General features: G+C 37.5%; 1 long non-coding RNA gene across 1 annotated transcript; it reads left to right on the top strand.

Annotated features, from left to right (window-relative positions):
• Positions 1 to 213: 213 nt before the first annotated feature.
• On the top strand, positions 214 to 20,425 carry LOC118719911. Its single transcript, XR_004988314.2, has 3 exons — positions 214 to 224; positions 8,745 to 8,748; positions 18,964 to 20,425. It is a non-coding gene; the product is annotated as an uncharacterized LOC118719911 (long non-coding RNA).
• Positions 20,426 to 21,321: the final 896 nt, after the last annotated feature.

The following is a 21,321-nucleotide window of genomic DNA, read 5'->3' as shown; positions in this document are numbered from 1 at the left end:
AGTGTAGCTTTCTAGTGAGCTATTTGTGTTCTTTTGATGTAGGCCTGTGAGCTTTAGGGACACAACTGCAGTGTCTAGGAGTCAACTGCTATGGAGGGGACTATCCCATTTTTTTCTATCTTGCACCCTTAATTGTAATCATGTGTTCCTAGCAGGGACTCCCAGTGGTTTCCAAGAACCGTCTGTTGGGATGATGAGGCTCAGGGGGCCTGATCTTTGGAAAGGTGTGACTGTGTTGCCCAGAGTCCTGCAGTTGTGGGGTGGGCAGACCCAGCTTTTGCTGTTGTACCTGTGGTGGATAGGCACTTACTCCCAGTGGCAACTCACAGGAGCACCCTCAGTAAGTTTGCCAGTGAGGCACACTGAAGGACTCTGAAAAGCCCTGGCAGTGTAGCCGTGCAAATGAGGTACCTGTGGGCCGGTATCCAGGATAAGTGAATTCAAAACTTCTACTGCCGGAGGGGAGGTTGCGCCTCCCCCGCCCCCACTTGTTCAAAATCACGCCTAAGGAGAGTTCACAGTGCTCCCATTAGCGCCCTGTGGGTAGATGGGCTTAGACTGCCTGACTATTGGAACTTTGCCTCTGTGGAGGTGCACTTTCCAGGTGCAAAGTTCTGATGCACTCTGAGGGGTCCTGGCAATGAGGTTGAGCCACTGCAGTTAAAATGGACAATTATCCAGAAAGAGGGAATTCAAAATATCTACTGTGGGGTCACTCACCCTTGTCTGTACAGAATCACACCCTCGGGGGCTCTCAGAGGCTCCTAGGTGCTGCCTAAGAGTGGAGTGCTGGTTAACTGCACTGCTGGAAACCCAAGAATCCAGCCAAAAAACCACGAATCATGAATTCAGCTGGAAATGCGTGAATCCAAATCCAGAATTCTGCTGCTGGGGAGGGGGAGGTTGCACTTATTGCTGCCAAGCAGTGCACCTTTCGAGGTGGAGGTCCCAGGGCCCACGGGTCTGCAGCTTGTGTAGCAGGATTTTGGGTAGAGTGGCTGCTGGGTAGCGGAGCAGTTCCAAGGCCTGTCTTGTTGGTGTTGATGAGTTCCTAAAAAAGGCCGTTGGGGTGACATTGGTTAATAAAATTATACATGTTTCAGGTATACAGTTCTGCAATATGTTATCTGCATATTGATTGTGTGTATAATAACCCAAGTCAAGTATCCTTCCATCACCTTTACCTTCTTCTACCTCCTTTCTCACCTGGCTCCCAATCCCCTCCTATGACAGCTGTCAGTCGGTTCTCTGTGTCCATGAAATCTTACTTTTTGAGAAGCATGGGATGGACCTGGAGAGCATTATGCTAAGTAAAATAAGCCAGTCAGAGGAAGACAAATACCATATGCTTTCAATCTTATGTGGAATCTAATGAACAAAATAAACTAACAAAGTGGAGGCAGACTCCTGGATAAAATGTGCATATTCTTATATTGTATTTGTGCCTGGATTCTCTTTAATGACAAATATGAAGGAGAGATTAAAGAAAAATATGCTCTTGTTGCATTACTACGTATAATTTTATGGACATATTTAAAGATCAAAAGACATTATGCCTAAAAAACTAGATTGAAAAAATATTAGATATCTTTGTACTACTGGGGACAAAAATCCTTATTGTGTGCCCTTCTGGAGGAGACTGCTGTTTGGTTGCCCCAATAATGACTCACCCTTTCCTCCTTGCTGACAAATCCTTGATTTATTCAATCATGTGAGTAAGAGAAGGGAATATCTCAGTCTTTCTCCAGTTGGGTTTGGTCATTTAATTAAGATTTAGCTAATAAGCTACAATCATAAGGGCTGTATGGTATTTCTCAATCAAAAGTGAGAGAGCACACTTTTATCACCGCTGTTCCTCTTTTTATGCTTCATAGAAGGTGGATATGATGGTTGGAATTTTGGCAATATTCACTGGGCCTTGAGTAAGTACCTAGGGATTTTTCTGCTACATGACCCAGAGCCTGAATATGTCATAAAGCAAACAGTTAGAATATCAGAAAAAGGAAGCTTTAGCATTTCAGAAAAAAATATTAGCCTTTTTAGTAAACTTGTGACTATTTTATTCCAATTCATCATATGGATTTGCCCCATAAAGCAGTCAGTTTATGCCAGTCTTGAAATGGCAAATCAAGGATTTGTATAAACTGGCCAGTCCTTTTCCTTGATAAATTTTATGGGTTTTGCCTTTGTAAGTCCCACCCCCAACTTTTGATCTGGGATATAGTGTTCACAGAAATATATGAAGTAAATCCTTAATCCTTTAAATGAATGGTTCTGAATTATTCCTTGGTGGTTGATCTGCAGGAGACTGCTTGAAGTTTTAAAAACTCTGCTCTCATATTCATAATTTAAAGACTCTTTCTAAACTATAAACACTGACTTCACAAATTAGATGGGAGAAGTTTAGATATTAATGCTGTCAAATTGCCATTCACATGAACCTAGTAACACATAAACAGATATATTTGAATCAAAGTATGAATAATATAAAGAATCACTTAGAATAAATTACAATCAACATGTAAATTGATAGTAAATTTATTCAGTGCAATTTATACTGCATTTTCTTCTGATAATTAAGTGTCTATAAAATACAAATATTTACCAGTGGTTCATGTGGTTAACTAATTTCCTTGGATTAGGTAATTGTTATGGTAAAGAAACAAATATTGCAATTGCAACAAAATGACATTGAAATAAATGAAACAAGAATTATTTAGGATTCTACTGCACTGAAATCTATATGACCACAAATAATTCTTCTTTTTTTTTCTACCAATCATGAAAAATAATTATAATCACAATAAATTACAGTTAAAGAAGTATGTCTTCTCATTCTGCTACTCAAAGCATATGTTAGCCCTGGCTGGAGAGCTCAGTTGTTTAGAGCATTGTCCTATACACCTAAAGGTTTCAAGTTCAATTCCTGGTCAGGTCACATACCTAGGTTGTGGGTTCAAATCCCAGTTGGGCACGGATGTGAGGCAACTGCTCAAGTGATCAATGTTTCTCTCTCACTCTCCATTCCTCTCTCTCTCAAGTCAATAAAAAAAAAAAAACAACCATATCCTCGGGTGAGGATTAAAAATTAAAACAAAACATATATATTAGAAGAAGAGAAAGCACAGATTTCTTGACCCTCTTCTTGAGAATATGGGTCAATTGGTATTGAATGGGGCCTAGAAATTTAAGAGAAAGGAACACTTCTAAGCTCCTTCTATAAAGCCAGCATCACCCTAATACCAAAACAAGATAAAGATAACACAATAAAAGAAAATCAGATGCTAATATCCCTCATGAACATAGATGCCAAAATCCTCAACAAAATTCTAGCAAATTGGATCCAGCAGTACATCAGAAAGATCATACACCATGACCAAGTAGGATTTATCCCAAGATGCAATGATGGTACATTATCTGCAAATCAATAAACATGATACATCACATAAACAAATTGAGAGATAAAATAAATATTCTAAAATAAGGTTATCAGTGAAAGTTGAGAAAAAGTGAGCTTGCTTAAGGAGAAAATTTTGGGAAATCCCATAATCTACCTGACTCAGAACTCTAAAGACAAGCTGCCCTCATGTTTTTCCCTATTCCAAAGGCCTCCTCTGTGCCCCTATCAATCACACATCACAGTTGCTTTATCCACTCCTGCCAGAGAAAAGATCTAAGGGCTAGTGGACAAATATGCTTGCTCCAGCTAAGTTTTTCATAATCTTGTCACTATTCCTCAAACCAATATGCAAAAAAATGAATAAAAGAGGAGGAGGGAGAAGCAATAACGTATACATATGATGTTATGTTACATATTTTCTGTTTTATCATCTTTATGCCAAAGTATTTAAGTATCTTATTATTTATTATCAACAGTTTATATTGGATATTAATATATATTATCAATAATAATATTCTTTATTAGCTATACTATCAAACATTTAAAAGAAGCTATGTAAGGCAACTTCTGAATGTAGAAAAATTAAATCAATAATAAAACAGGCCAGTAATAAGAGTAATAAAATAATTTTTACACATGTTAGCACATGTATGCCATGTACACCCAGACATACACAACTGTAATATTTTTCTTATATCCTGATACTATATCCTTTTGTTTTAAACAAATGTTTCTATTGCTTTCCTATTTGAGTTGTAAGCTGTACCAATAGATACTAATAAAAGGGTAATATGCTAATCAGACCTTCCAGGAGACCTTCCAGATGTCCTGGAGAAAGCCATGGTGGTGGGGCTGATGCAGAGGTGGTTAGGGGTGATCAGGCCAGGAGGGGAGGGAAGTTGGGATGATCAGGCTGGCAGGGATGGCAGTTGGGGGAGAGCAGGCTGACAGGGGGGGTCGAGCAAGCCAGCACGGGAGGGGGGCAGTTGAGGGCAAGCAGGCTGGTGGAAGGGGCAGTTGGGGATGATCAGGTCAGCAAGCAGGTGAGCAGTTAGGAGCCAGTGGTCCTGGATTGTGAGAGGGATTGGGCCTAAACCAGCAGTCGGCATCCCCTGAGGGGCCCTAAATTGGAGAGGGTGCAGGCCGGGCTGAGGGACACCTTCCTCCCCTGTGCACGAATTTCATGCACTGGGCCACTAATATGATATAATTAAAAATGTTCAGTATATAGATTAATTCATAATAAAATACAATGTATGGGTTATATAAGACACATGACAAACTTTCAGATATACCTATATTACTGTAAAGTTGCAGTTAGGTAAATATATAGGGAAGTGTTCCACTTCAGAGAATAATTTAAATTTAAAATGGGTACTAAATTCTCACTTAAATTTCATAAAATTGTGAGGGGGAAAGAGGCTCTAGTACTTCCTTATATTTTTATAAATCTAAGGTGAATCATTGAGGCAATTTATTTTGACTATAATGTATTGTGGTTTTATATTGCCACAAGGGTAAGAAATTTCAACACACAGATCAAAAGATTAAGTCAATAAAATAAAAATGTGTTCTTTTTTACATAGTACATGTACTATCTTGAAATAAAATACCATTCCTGTTGCTTCTGTTTGATAACCCTCTCCTTAATTACAGTAAACACATATTCCTTTAAATAGATGGACACCTTAATTGTAAAAGTGAGATACAAACTACCTGATTGGAAAAAGAAAAACCCTACTTGATGACTACAATTTCTAATGCAGAATTTCTCACATTTCAGTCTATCTAATAATCATCTGGGGTGCTAGCTTAAAATTCAGATTCCCTTGGATTTACCTGAAAGGTTTATTTTCTTATTAAATGTATTCTTTTTAAAATTATAAAAGTAGTACCTGATATCATAAAATATTAATTCTACACACTTCGGTATTTACAGTTTTGGACTTAAATTCTTGTTGCCAAAATTTGTAGATCAGGTTCATTTAAGGAAGAACAGAGTCAAAATATCCTAATTAATCTTGCCCTCTATCAAACCATGCAACCCTCAGTCTGAGCTAAACTGTAAAGCCACAATAAAATATTACCATTTTTATAAATATCTATCTATCTATCTATCTATCTATCTATCTATCTATCTATCTATAAGCCTAAGTGACCAAACAACTGGTCAACCAGTCGCTATGACGTGCACTGACCACCAGGGGGCAGACTCTCAATGCAGGAGCTGTCCCCTGGTGGTCAGTGCACTCCCACAGTAGGAGTGCTGCTCACATGACCAACCCATCCTGGCAGCCCTCAATCTAAGTGGCAGCCACTCACTCCCTCAGTAGTCATGTAGGTCCAATCTCTGGAGAATGGGCCAGGCACTGATGGACTGGCACTGCAGACATGATCCCTGACAGTGCTGCCCCTGGCCTCCTAGAAGTCAGCCTTGGGCACGTCAGCCACTTCCCCTCCCTAGACACTCCACAAGGAAGAAACAATATAAAAGTGGTCACCTGGTAGCTCCTGATAACCAGCGTGAAAGTCAGTGGGAGGGATTAGGATCCTAGGCTGGTAAAGGCTTCTCACTGCCTGCCAGGAGGGCCAATAGTGTCCTGGTTCCCCCCCATCTTGAGATGGGCACCAGATCCAGTGCTCACGGCTGTTGAGCGCCTTTGTGGCGGCATAAGCCTCTCCTGATCAGGAATGACTGGGTGCGAGTTCCCAGCAGGTGCAGTGGGGCTGGGAGTGGCAGGCAGGAGTGCAGGTGGTGTTGGACTGCCAGTTTCAATCCAAGCCCCACAGGCCACACCAAGGGTCCCCACCCATGCATGAATTTGTGCACTGGGCCTCTAGTATAATTATAATAATCTTCCAATTTCTGCAACTTTGGGAATTCCTTTCAGTTTAACCCTGGAATGCAAGACTAAGCATTTTGACTCTATTATTTGTTTTTCTAAAAAACTAAAGAGAGACATTTGTTTTATTTAAGGACTGATTTTAATATTACATTAATGCCACTTATTCTGACATTTTCCTGGTCCTTACATTCCAATATAATCCTTTAATAAACTAATAGCTCTTTCTTTTATGGGTTTCCCATAAATTCCCTGTTAATCATTTTAACAAGAGTTTTTGTTTTGTGAACAGTGATTGATTTTTGTTAACAAGCAATGATCAAAGTCTAGATCTTCAGTTATTTAAAGACTGGATGATATATAAAAACTAAATATTGGACATATTTTTAATATCCAGGTTTCAAAACAAGTGCTAACTTGAGGAACTGATTTACCAAGCTGAGGGAAACAATTTATAGTATAAACATTGTTTCAGATATCAATATTTTTACTCATACACCATCTTCTTTAAATTTTTTAAGAAAAGAGAAGTTATTTTTCCTATTGTATTCAGGAATACAATTAAAGCATTTTTTTTCCGCCTTAAATCTTTTTAATTATTGTTAATCTTAAAATGGGCTTGTGTATCTTGAGTACACAGTATTAATTTACTATAATGACATAAGTAAAAGGTCATTTTCTGTATAAATCAATATTTCAGTGTTTGTTTTTTTTTATAAAGTCATGTTGATGTTTTTTAAAATATATTTTATTGATTTTTTACAGAGAGGAAGGGAGAGAGATAGAGTTAGAAACATCAATGAGAGAGAAACATCAATCAGCTGCTTCCTGCACATCCCCTACTGGGGATGTGTCCACAACCAAGGTACATGCTCTTGACCGAAATTGAACCTGGGACCCTTGAGTCCGCAGGCCGACACTCTATCCACTGAGCCAAACTGGTTTCGGCCAGTATTTCAGTTTTAACATTTAACAGATGAAATAAAACTGGTAGTTTAAATAGCTAGTAATTATAAATTTTAATATATTGAAAGAACATTTAATTTCAATGAATAGAAATTCAAGATTTATGCCGAAACTGGTTCGGTGTAGTCTTAGTTTTGTGCAAATCAACAACATTTCAAGGAAAATTGACTTGTCATGATTATTTATTCATTTTATCTCAGGATGTTTCTAAGTTTATAGTATTATAAATACATATAATATGTTTTCAAAACAGTTCATGTTGAAGAGATGAAGAAAATTATATATTTATTTTAAAAGTGAAGAATTCTAATCCAATAAATTTATACCAAGATTATTACTTAAGTCCTCTGTAGTTTGGAAGGGATTTTGACACTCATAGTAATTTCTTTCCACTGTGCAGTTTTGGATTTTATAATTTCCCAAAGAAAAAATAAATAAATTATAATATCTGATAATACCAAAAAGAAGTATGTTAAATTAAAAACTGTAAATTTAATAAGTATGCAAAGATTTTCATTATAAATATTACATTGATGTTAATTTATATAATTCTTCCTCAAAAGTAGTGTACTGCTAAAATATAAGTATGAAAAGTATTGCTTCTATAATCTTATCTATATTCTTTAGGCTCAAACATTATTTCTAGTAAAAAGGTAAGTAAATCAATAAAATAGGTTTCCAGTTAAATATGTTTTAATTCGATTTTTACTTTCTAATTAAATTTCATGTTTAAATATTAGATAAGCATAACTTCTTATGCCTCTGAAACTTTATTTTGAAGTAAAAAAAACACTGTCATGTAATTATAGCTCTAAGCTTGTTAGCAGCCACAGCCCTTTAATGTCATTGCAATTAGGAATTATCTTAGTAAATACTGATGAAATTTTCTTGAAAGTTTATCTCTACTGACAAAAACAGAAATGAATAAAATCAAATGCAAGAGAACACATCTTAATGTCTTTGGCAAAAAAGTGGGGAAGCAGATGCTTTCCTTTCTCTAAAATGAGCCCTTTACCCTTTAAGATAAGAAATTTTGTTTCAATTTATAACTGAATCCTTATCAAGCATCAGTCACACCATGTAGCAGACCACAGTTATTTTATCAAGGTGATGACAGTTACAACTTAAAGATCACCAGAATACACTTTGGAGATTAATATGAACAAGTTTTCAACATATAAATAAACTTTCTTATACTAATAAAAATGTGAATAAGAACATGTAGAACAGCCTGAAGAAAAGAAATTAACACGAATTAGATCAAAATGGTAAAATATTTATTATACAAGGTAAGATATCAGCCAATAGTGTGCTGAGAAAGGAACAACATAGGGGGACAGATAAATCTGGTTGAATATGTTGGTATGGGGGAGGATAATTTTTCCTCTATCTTCTAGGTTTTTTCCATGGGTCAAATAATTAAGTCAACATGAGAGACTAACAAAAGAAAAACAACGAATTTAATTATGTATGTATGGGAATCCCACATCATGAGAAAGTCAGAGACCTTACATACATGAGAGATTCAGAGATAGAAAGGTAAAATCCAGGTATATGTGACATCCTGAGCTAAGGAATTATGTAAGAAGCCTGGAGCTTTGGGGGACATGAAAGCAATTTGTAGGACAATAGGAGCAGATGTTCAGTAATTAGAAGTTTGCCCTGCCTAATTGATAGATCATAAAATGTTATTTCTGGTAATAACTTTTATTATGAGCAAGGTCTCTAATTTAAATTCTATAAAAGAGAAGTAAAAGTTTCTCCTGAGCTGCAGGGTCTCAATTGCCTTCAGCTCAAAATAATCCACATGCCAAAGTAGGACATCTTGGGGAGGTCTGTTCTGAACACCTTCAGTGGGCAGACGGAAATCTGTCTCCTATGCTACTTAAATTCTTGTGACTGGAGTACTAATAAAATTGAAACAAAGCAGAGTAACAGGAGAAAAATCTCAAGTTTTATTATGTGTATACAGGAGAACTAAAAGAATAATTATCTGTGAAAGAAATAGAGCAGGCTGTTTATATCCTTTCCATAAAATAAATAAATAAATAAATAAATTTGGGGGGATTTGACAAGACAAGAGAGCATGGGTTGAGGATGTGTAGTTAATAAGGATTTTAAGTAGAATAGAGTTAAAGGAAGTAAATGAGTAAAATTAACATGTGTTTCCTTATATAAGCTTCTTAGCTCTGTATTCTCTATTTCTGATTATAAGGCTGTCTATTTGTCTGGATTTTGGTTAGCCCTTTTATTTTATTTTATTTATTTGTTTATTTATTTATTTATTACCCAATATGTGGTCTATCTTTGTGGTTAGCCCTTTTATAGAAGATAAGACCTTTCACCTGGGGATTTATTTGTTACATTTAGAAAGAAAGAGGAGATTCAGAGAGTCCATTCTGTTCCTGCTGCTTCTCAAGTTGTTTTCATTCTATAATAACTAATCAATATACCATTGTTCTGTATTTGGAGACTACATGCCTTGAACCCCAACATAGATTCTATGAAAACTAGTAGAAAGAGGTAGTCTTACATAAATATAAGCCATTGCAAATTGCATTCTAGAAAATATTTCCTAAGTGCTGATAAAGAACAAATAATTTGAAAAAAAAATAGTTTAATAATGTACCCTGACAAAATATAGAAACAAGATATAGACAAGAATAGAGACAAGATACTTCCTTCACCAACGATGACACTTGCAAACATTGACATATTTATATAGAAAATAGAGTTCTGGTGCATGAAATTCATGCATGAGTATAGTCCCTAGGCCTGGCCAGCGATCAAAGCGTGAGTGTCTGACATGGAAGGGCAGATCCCAGTTGACCTTTGGGCCCTGGGCAGCACCTGGGCGCCTGGGCTCCCACCTGCCCTCCTCCCCCAAGTCATGGCGCCTGAGTTCCCACATGGAGAAGCCATGGGCTGGGGCACAATGTGGGCCTCTGGGCCACTCAGCAGCACCATACAGAAGCTAGGCGGGCAGCATGCTCTTTCGCAGCTGCCTTGCAGACTGGCTCCTATAGGAACCCATGGGGAGCCCAATCAGCCCCTGCAGATCTGGTGGCTTTGGCCCAACTCATCTAAAAGAGGATGGGCGGGCACAGGGCGGGCTCTTTGTGGGCGCCCATCAACTGAGCTTGGGACCTTCCATGGTGCATGAGCTATAGAGTCCCAGGGGAGGCTAGCAGGGTGAGCTCAGTGGACACCCCCATTGTCATCGTACCTCCATCTCCATTACCAACATCCCCGGGTAGCTGGAGAGAGGTCGCAGCCTCCCCACTCAGACACTGTGGGAGGTAGGTCACCCCCTACCCCTTAGCCACAATTCCCCATCCCAGCCTGGGGCCTGGCCCCGAATAGGCAATCAGAACCTGCTGGCCTCTGTATCTGCAGGGCAATTGGTCAGGGATGGGCCCCTTGCCTGGCTGCCTCAGTGCCTGGGAGCCTGGCAGTGGCCTTGCCACCTGCCACCATTGCTGGTTGCTATCTGTGTGGCAATTATCAGGGCAATCAAGCCCCTGCTCTCACCCATCTTGGCCTGGTGCCTCCTGCTCACCTGCTGCACCATCCTGCCATGGTCCAGCTCTTGTTGGGACCCATTGGGGCCAGTAGTACCTTCACTGCCACCTGCAATGTTCTGTGCCGCCCCCTGATGGTCAGTGCATGTCATAGCAAGTGGTTGCACTCCCAGTGGAATAATTTGCATAAAAGGCTTTTATTCCATAGGATGTTTTCTGCATCAGATTCAGAAATTCCATTTTCAAGTTCTGCAAATTGACAAATACACAGTTAGTTACATTTTAACAGTTTCAGTGTATACAAAAGACTTTAGTGGGAATTAGGTGACTCTAGTCAGGAGAATTTTCCTTTTTACTTCCTTTTGTATATCCTCATTTGAAAAATAAAATCCATCTTGTTGTGTAAATATCTAAGGAAAAGTTGAACACATTCAGATCACTAGATTCCTCTTAGAATGTCAATCTTGCATACATGAAAGGAATCTCAAGTAGCCTGGAAGATTTGGGCCTTCAAAGTATATAACTCTCATTGTCTACCTCCCCAAACTCCATTAATTTCCTGAACAAGAAAAGACTATGATTCATTTTAAGTGTTTTCTATTATTAGATGTAAAATGTTTCTTTCACTCTTATAAATCATGGGCCAACAAGGAGCATATTTGCAAAGTCATTCAGTTTCAATAAATTAATCATATTGATGATTGCTGTTCATTTGAATTTATAAAAGAAATATCTAAAATTCAGCTAAAGTGCTTAACTCACATGTATTTTGGTCCCAAAGGTACCCATGCCTATTTTAGCACAGTGTCCTTTAATACAGTGAAAGGACAGTACCTTTTTGGGGAAACGCATTAGGAAAGATTTGTACATGTACACAGAAAACACAAGCATTGTTATTAGGTTTGCATCACAAATGTAACCCATTTTTTTAAGGAAGAAAAATATAAATTTTGAAGATAAACAGTTAATTAAAATATATTTAGTAAATGAAACATAGTACAATAATAATTGTATTATATTTTAAAATTTAATGATGGTCACCAAAACCGGTTTGGCTCAGTGGTAGAGCGTCGGTCTGCGGACTGAAAGGTCCCATGTTTGATTCCGGTCAAGGGCAAGTACATTAGTTGCGGGCACATCCCCGGTAGGGGGTGTGCAAGAGGCGGCTGGTGGATTTTTCTCTCCCATAGATGTTTCTAGCTCTCTATCTCTCTCCCTTCCTCTCTGTAAAAATCAATAAAATATATTTTAAAAAAATTAATGATGGTCAATAACTGACATATAGAAACAGCAAATAAGAAATTTTAAACTAAATCAGAAGAGTGTGCCCTCTGTGTCAAAAGATTAGTTAGAATTACTAAAGGATAAATGAGTTGTATTCTTTGTACAACAGTCTCATAGACTCTTTAATAATGTCAGAGCTTAGAATACTAGGCTCTAAAAACAACTAATGTGACTGACTCCTCCTGTCTTACAGAATCATATACTATTCATTAAAAGTGGGCAAACTACTAAGCAATAAAGAAAGGATGGCAAGAGATTTTCAATAAAAACTCATTGGAGGAGGTTGCATTTGAAATGGGCATTAAAGAGTGCTAGAATAGTGACTAGGTTATGTTTAGGGGAAGGAAATGGTATATTCTATCAAAAAGAAAAAGCTGTAGAAGACACTCAAGATGTATAAACCTGTATAAGCTATATAAAAACACTTGAAGGCAAGGAAATAGGTAAGCATAATTAATGCTTGTTCAATAATGGAAAAAAAAAAGTACAACTTTGATCATGCATAAGATAAGAAGGATAAGTAGTCAGTGATGAGAAAAAGAAGTGTCAGAGCCTCATTTAAAGTTTTGGATGCCAGAGTGAGGGACTTGGTGTTTGAACAAGGAATGACAGAACAAGGGCAACTATTCAGGCAGATCAAACAGAAGTGGTTGGAGAAAGGACCATGAAAGACATATTACATATAATAAAACAGAAATGATAATTACATTGATAAGCAAAAATAATTAGAGCTGTAAGTAGGGAAATTTTTTAATAAAATTGAAAAGTATGGAGGAATAACAAACAGTAGAGCCAATAAATATATCCAAAATGTAAGCTGGGGAGGAGGAAGATGGCAGCTGGCAGGACAGAGGTGAAGGAGAGGAAGTGAATGAGTGAGGGTATGAAAGGAGTGTGTGTGGATGTGTGTGGTGTGTGTGTGAGAGTGAGTGAGGAAATGTTAAATCTTGCAGGAACAGCAGGGGCTGGTGGACAGGCTCTCTTTGACAAGGAGAGACTAACACCGTTACAGCACTCCCAGTATGGTGGGACTCCAACATGGAACCCATGCCATTTTGAAGGGGAGAATGGCCTTTTTTTGGAACTTATCAACACCACCAATAAGACAGGCCTTGGAAGTGCCCCGCGACCCAGCAGCAACTCCAGCCAAGGTTCTGCTACCCCAGCTGCAGACCCACAGACCCTGGGACCTTCATCTCCAAAGGTATACTGCTCAGCACCACAAGACACCCATAAAAAACACACATTGTATCAAAACAAGCCAGAGGAAATTGTTTGGACAAAAAATGAAAAAGTCAAATTTGTAGAAAATAATCCTTTAACTTTTGGTCAAGAATATGTTTTTATATTTTCAGAAAACACTCCAAGATCATGAGAATTCCTGCAACAGAGAGGAATTGACAAGTATGCTCCAGCCACGAAGACAGAAGAGAAACAGACCAGAGATGGAAGACTCTGACGTTGCCTTTCCATACTAGCAGTCAGCAACTGTGTATCACTGCAGGTTGCCCAGGACCATACCAGAGAGGGTCGGACCTGCATTGCCACCATTTGTCCACCATTCAGAACTGTAATATCATTGCTGACATGTACACATAAGGAACTGTTTGACATAGAAATTGGGACTCAAAAGAACTGTTGGCCCAGAATGAAACTCACTACAGACTGATTCGTTTGCCTCCCAGGATAACCATTATTAATTGTCTCATTTTCAGTTCTTATAAGTGTATTTCTTGTATCACATGATCTCATACATCTAGGAGAAATAATGAACAACATAAACTGATTAACAAAAACAGACCCAGAGACAAGGAAGCATTGATAAGACTGTCAAACCTCAGATGGAAGGTAGGGGAGGGGGAGAGGTCAATCAAAGGACATGTATGCATGCGTATAAGCCTGACCAGTGGACATGGACAACAGGGAGGTGGGTACATATGTGGGGAGGGGTTTGGGATGGGAATGGGGTGATGAGGACAAATATGTGATATCTTAATCAATAAAGAAATTAAAACAAAATGTAAGCTGGAGCCAAAAATAGGACCAGGATCTGAAAAGGGAAGGAACCCTAGGATCTCTTAGAGAATGGTAGAGGTAGTGGAGGAAAGTTTTTCACAGAAGGTGAGTATTGAGATTGATGTGAAGTGAGGATTAAAAGACATACTGATACCAAGTAAGCCATCGTCTTTCTACACTTGTATAAAATGAAGATCAGCTATGTCTTGATGTCACATACTCAAGTTAGCAATTGAAAGTTATATGGGTCTGAGCTGGAAATGCAAGTGGTAAAATATTAGAGAAAAGCTCAAGTACCATGCAATTGATGCCATTTGGTAGCAGTTATTAGAGAATAACACTACCCTCTCTAATAATCCAATAGTATCTATTTTTTTATAAACTCCTCTCCTTTGGAAGGCAGGTCAGATTTGTTTTTGCTCTCTTTTTGTCAACAAGCTTACTGATAAAAGTGCCTTGAAAGTAAAAAATAAGGGAGCTGGATTGCCTCAGAAAGGTATAAAGCTGCTTGTGATTATGATAATATACCAGGACCTCAAAGTTTTTTATCTGTATTCTGTGGTTTCACATTTCTTCAATAGAGACTCTATTATAAAACAGACACAAGGAAATTATTTAGGTCCTAAATCTTAGGAGATCAACAGAATTAAAAAAAATTAAATACTTTAATTCTTGGATTTACTTTTGTAGCCTAAGAAGATAACTATCAAAATGAAAAATATGTTCCTGTGTCATGGGCCAGCCTATGGGTATGATCCAAATAAGGCTGTCTAGGGTGATGGAAAATGTGTTTGTTGGGGAAAGCTGGGTAAATTAATAGCAGAATACTCTAGGATCAAGTCTTGGGTTAATAAAATTCTTTTGAATCCATTTATAGTATCGATATATATGATTTAAAATATGTAAAGGTATCGAGCTCATGAAGTAATCTGAAAAAATACATAATAGTATGGGTATGCAGTAATTTGACAAATAAAAAATTTTTCTCTCTTGCAGAAACTGGTTTGGCTCAGTGGATAGAGCGTCGGCCTGCAGACTGAAGGGTCCCAGGTTTGATTCCGGTCAAGGGCTTGTACATTGGTTGCAGAAGATAAATGGCACCTCACCTTTGTGTTTCTGAACACCAGTAGGGGGTGTTCAGGAGGCAGCTGGTCAATGTTTCTCTCTCATCGATGTTTCTGGCTCTCTGTCCCTCTCCCTTCCTCTCTGTGGAAAATCAATAAAATATATATTAAAAAATTTTCTCTCAAAGGAAAAAACATACTTGATAATTAAGACAAGGTGAGAAAACAGATAAAACTGTTTAAATAAAAGAATATTCATAACAACATTCATAACTTTTCTTATGATATATTTCAATAAAAAAGCAAAATAATTTATACTTTTGTTACTTTTTTATTTAAAAATGTTAAGATAAATCATTTAAAAATATATATTTTATTGATTTTTCACAGAGAGGAAGAGAGAGGGATAGAGAGTTAGAAACATCGATGAGAGAGAATCATCAATCAGCTGTCTCTTGCACACCTCCTACTGGGGATGCGCCCACAACCAAGGTACATGCCCTCGACCAGAATCAAACCCGGGACCTTTCAGTCCCCAGGCTGACGCTCTATCCACTGAGCAAAACCGGTCCAGGCAAGATAAATCATTTTTAAAAGAACAAGATTCACCTCTGAAATGTCTTTAAAACCTAACAATTCTTCTATCTCTAAAGATCTAACCAAAAATAACTTCAATTTTTCAGATCTTTGATTTTTTTCTTCTGAATATAGTGTTTTGCTATTGGACTAGTGAAAATAGGGGATTAAATCAAGAAATTATGATGGGATGGACCTCATACAAAAAATGCTCGTGGGGGGAAAAGAGAGACATATGTAATACTTTCAACAATAGAGATTTTTTACAAAGGAAAAGAAAATATGCTGGAGTAGAAATCTGGTAAACTAGATGCAAGTTCTATTGTACAGAACTATGGCCTTGGATGGATAGCATTATATTAGATTCCCTAGGTCTTAGTTTCCTCATCAGGGATTGGAAGACATGATCATGACCTTCATGGTCGAATTAATATACAATGCTTTTGTGATATCACCAGCTTTTACACTAGACCCTATCTATATAACTAGCAGTATTCATTGATGTATTATAATTCTAAAGAGGACTCCTTTCTTCACAAATATCCTACTTTTGGTGGATGTACTATTCCCTTTACCAAAGATTGTTTTATCTACAGGCATGGTATGTAATTCTGGACAATGAGATGAAAGGGGGACACTTCTACCCTGTTTCCCTGAAAACAAGACAGTGTCTTATATTAATTTTTTCTCCCAAAGTTGCACTAGGTCTTATTTTCAGGGGATGTCTTATCTTTCCATGCACTAGGTCTTATTTTCGGAGGATGTCTTATTTTCAGAGGATATCTTATTTTCGGGGAAACACGGTATGTAGCTACTGAGAAAAGTTTGCCTCCTAGAAGAATAGAAACACAAAGGAGAGGTGCCGCCGAAACCATTTGGCTCAGTGGATAGAGCGTCGGCTTGGGGACTGAAGGGTCCTTGGTTCGATTCCGGTCAAAGGCATGTACCTTGGTTGCGGGCACATCCCCAGTAGGGGGTGGGCAAGAGGCAGCTGATCGATGATTCTCTCTCATCGATGTTTCTAACTCTCTATTCCTCTCTGTAAAAAAATCAATAATATATATATATATATATATATATATATATATATATATATGTAAAAGGAGAGGTGCCATTTATCTTCCACTAGGGATAGCTGAATGAAGGTTTTATATAAAAACTTTAGTAGCTTTCTGGGGTCTATTAATGCAAATACCTAAAACAAAATCACCAGGATGGGAGGGCTAAACAAAAATGAATCCCTTATAATTTTGATGGCAAATTAACCATTCATATAACTTTCTACCATCTGATTTAAGGTAATACAAATATTGAGTTATTTTAATTTTTAAAACACTTGTACTCATATATGCTGTGGCTTAAAAATCTTAAGTGACAGAAATAAAAGTGAAACAAATCTTTAAGTACAAAGTTTTAGTATCTATTCAACTTTAAGTCCTTCCAGTGCTTAGTATATACTATACAGTAAAATTTACATAAATGTTCATTAATTTTATTTTTGATATCTTACTTTCTTCATGCATTTCATGCATACATACCTTATATGCTGAGTCAAACATTTCCATAATTTTTTGTTGTTCTTAAAGAAAATCTGAATCAGCAATGGACAAATGAAATTAAAAATATAATACCATTTACACACACACACAAAATAAAATACTTAGGTATAAATCTAACAAAATATGAACAAGATCTATATGATGAAAACTAAAAACTCTGCTGAAAAGTATCACAAAACTAAATAAGTGGAGAGAAATTCCACTTAATTTATAAAGTCATTGAAATTCAAATAAAAATCCCAGCTAGTTATTTTGTATATATTAGCAAAGTGATTCTAAAGTTCATAACTATGTGGAGAAGCAAAATATCTAAATAATCAACACAATATTGAAAGAGAAGAACAAAGTCAGAGCACTAGCACTACCTGACTTGAAGACTTACAATGAAGATACAATAATCAAGACAATGTGGTACTGATGATAGAACAAACAAATAGATCAATGGAGAACCTAGAAATAAGCTCACATAAATGTAATCAATTGACCTTTAACAAATGAGAAAAGATATTACAGTGGAGCAAAGATAGTTTTTTCAACAAATGGTTCTGAAATGAATGGACACCCACATGCATAAAAAATAATCTAGACACAGATTTAATACCCTTTACAAAACTCAAAATGAATACATGTAAAACACAAAACTATAAAACTCCTAGGAGACAATATAAAAAAAAAAATCTAGATGAACTTGGGTAGGAAAATGAAATGTAGTTACAACAGCAAAGGCATGATTCATGAAAGAAATAATAGACATTATTAAAATAAAATAAAAACATAATATGAGGAGCTCCCAAACAACCTCTTCTGTGAGCTGAGTGCCTGATCTGGCCCACCCCCTCCACCAATAGAGCAGCACACAGCCAGGCATGCCTCCTCCACCAGATGAGTAGTGCCCAGCCTGGCCCTGCTTGGCCCCTTCACCAGTGAAACAGCTCCCAATTTGGCCCACCCCTCCACCAACAGAGCAGTACCTGGCCCAGCCCAACGTCTTCACCAGTGGAGCACTTGGCCCACCTTCTCACCTTGACATGAAGCATGCCTGATCACATAGATCTGCCACCCCAACCCAGCACCCTGATCCAGTGGCCCTAGATCAGCGGTTCTCAACCTGTGGGTCGCGACCCCTTTGGGGGTTGAAGGACCCTTTCACGGGGGTCGCCTAAGACCATCGGAAAACACATATTTCCGATGGTCTTAGAAACTGAGACACCACTCCTCTGTCTCCAAGCGGGTCCGCCCACATGCAGATACACCCACATACAAGTACCTGGAGTGATGACATCATCACGCCAACCCCATCACATACACCTTGTACAAATACAGGTGTATGTGACAGGGTTGGCGCCATAATGTACTTATGTGGACCAGTCACACATGTGTAGAGAGCAGCTACTGTGTAGAAAGCAGCCGCTGTGTTGAAATCAGCAGTATTGGAGGTGAAACGACACTTCATGAATTATAATGGGTAAATGTAAAATCATGTAATGTAAAATCATCACCTACTGCAAAAAAAATATCTGTGCCATAGGAACTTAATCTGGATGCTGATTGGTCTTTTTATATTCAGCTGTGGTTGATGTGAATACTGCCCCCTTGTGATAGTAACAGGTATGTAAAAAAAACAACACAGAGAATGGTAAATCATAGGAAACTTTAATGAACTGTATTGAGTGAACTATGCCATGTATCATCTTTTGTGTTATTAAAGCTATTGTTGTATATTCTTTTCATTAGCAAACCATCCCATGACGATGGATAGTGTAAAGAACGTTAAGAAAAGAAAATATAGTGAGGATTTTTTACAGCATGGTTTTACCTCAATAATTACAGCAGGAATTGAGAAACTGCAATGTCTTATTTGTTTTGAAGTTCTATCAGCCAAATCTATGAAGCCAAACAAACTAAAATGCCATTTTGATAGCAAGCATTAGAGCTTTGCCAGAAAGGATACTAACTATTTTAGAAGCAAATCTGATGGACTCAAGAAAGCCATACTTGAAATTGATGGCAAGTACCACAAACAAAATGTAGCAGCCATTGAAGCTTCATATTTGGTGGCACTCAGAATTGCCAGAGCTATGAAACCTCACACCATTGCTGAGGATTTACTGTCGCCAGCAGCTAAAGACATTGTTCAAGTTGTGATTGGAGACAAAAATTTGTTATGAAATTGAGTGCAATTTCCTTATCTAACGACACTGTTCTCAGAAGAATAGATGACATGTCTGCTGATATTCTTGATTAGGTAATCCAGGAAATTAAATCTGCTCCACTTCTAATATTTAGTATCCAGCTTGATGAAACTACAAACATTGCAAACTGTTCACATTTACTGGTTTATGTGAGGTATATTAATGGTGGCGACTTTAAAGATGACTTTCTTTCTTGCAAACCTCTTGAAATGAAACTACTGCACGTGATGTATTTAACACAGTTGGTTCATTACTGAAAGAGCATAAGATCTCTTGGGAAAAAGTTTGTGGTGTTTGCACAGATGGTGCTCCAGCTATGCTAGGATATCGATCTGGATTTCAACATTTGGTACTGAATGAGTCAAGAAAAGTCATCAGAACTCAGTGTATGATTCATTGGCAAATATTAGCAATGAAGATGCTGACACAAGAGTTACAAGAAGTAATGAAAAATGTCATAACTTCTGTCAATTTTGTAAAGGTGAGCACTTTAAAATAGTCGACTGTTCTCACAACTGTGCAACCAGTTGGATGTGCTGAACAATGCTCTGCTATTTCACACTGAAGTGAGATGGTTGTCAAGAGGAAAAGTTTTAAAATGTGTTTTTGAGCTTTGTGATGAACTCAAAACGTTTTTTTAATCAGGAAGACCACAGTTTGAAGCATTTTTCAGCAATAAAAGTGAACTGCAGAAAATAGTTTACTTGGTTGCCATCTTTGCCATCTTGAATGAGTTAAATTTATCACTGCAAGGACAAAATGCAACATGCCTCAATTTGTCTGAAAAGATCCGATCATTGCAAATGAAACGAGCTTAAAAAAAAAAAAGGGATGAAAATAAAATTTACATGTTGCCTACCTTATCTGCTTTCTTTGAGGGACATGACATTGAACAAGACAAAAGGGTTACAATGATAATTTCTGTGAAAGAACACTTGCACATGCTTGTAGATGAAATTTCATAGTACTTTCCAAATCTACCTGACACTCCATTTGCACTTGCCAGAAGCTCATTCATAGTCAAAGTTGACGATGCTCTTGAGACAGCAGAAGAGGAGTTCATTGAACTTATTAATATTAACAGTGATGCAGCGAGAACTGATTTCTCTACAATGCAAGTTACAAAATTCTGGATCAAGTGTTTGCAGTCATATCCTATTCTGTCTGAGATTATGTTGCTTCTTCTTCCATTTCCAACAACATATATTTATGAAACAGAGTTTTGCAGCTTGTTGGTTATCAAGTCTAAATACAGAAGTAGACTTGTTGTGGAAGATGATCTCATTGTGCTCTTGCAAAGACTGCCCCGAGAATTTCTGATCTGGTGAGAATGAAGCAATCTCAACCTTCACACTGATGTTGGATTTTTATGCATACTGTCGCAAAATGTAGCAATGTAGTTTACTATGTTATATTAAGACTGTTATCCATGCTACACCATGCTTCAAGACAAAATTTCATTTATTTGTAATTATAAGTAAATATTTCACAATATATAATTACATATTATTTTTGTGATTAATCACTATGCTTTAATTATGTTCAATTTTTAATAATGAAAATACATCCTGCATATCAGATATTTACATTATGATTCATAACAGTAGCAAAATTACAGTTATGAAGTAGCAACAAAAATAATTTTATGGTTGGGGGTCACCACAACATGAGGAACTGTATTAAAGGGTCATGGCATTAGAAAGGTTGAGAACCACTGCTCTAGATGAATGGTCCCAGTGCCTTGACATGGGACAAACGACCCTAGCACTGTGACCCTACTCCCCCAGATGCACGTACCTGCCACTGTGATCCACTGTACCTGAACTGGCACCTTTGAACAAATGGCCCTGCTGACTGGCATTACCTAGTAGATTGATCTGACCCCCCTCTTCCCCAGAAA

This window comes from Pipistrellus kuhlii, unplaced genomic scaffold (genome assembly GCF_014108245.1).
Source record: "Pipistrellus kuhlii isolate mPipKuh1 unplaced genomic scaffold, mPipKuh1.p scaffold_m20_p_16, whole genome shotgun sequence".
NCBI classification, from domain to species: Eukaryota; Metazoa; Chordata; class Mammalia; order Chiroptera; family Vespertilionidae; genus Pipistrellus; species Pipistrellus kuhlii.
Note: the sequence above shows the minus strand (reverse complement) of the source record. Positions and strands in the feature narration are given on the sequence as shown.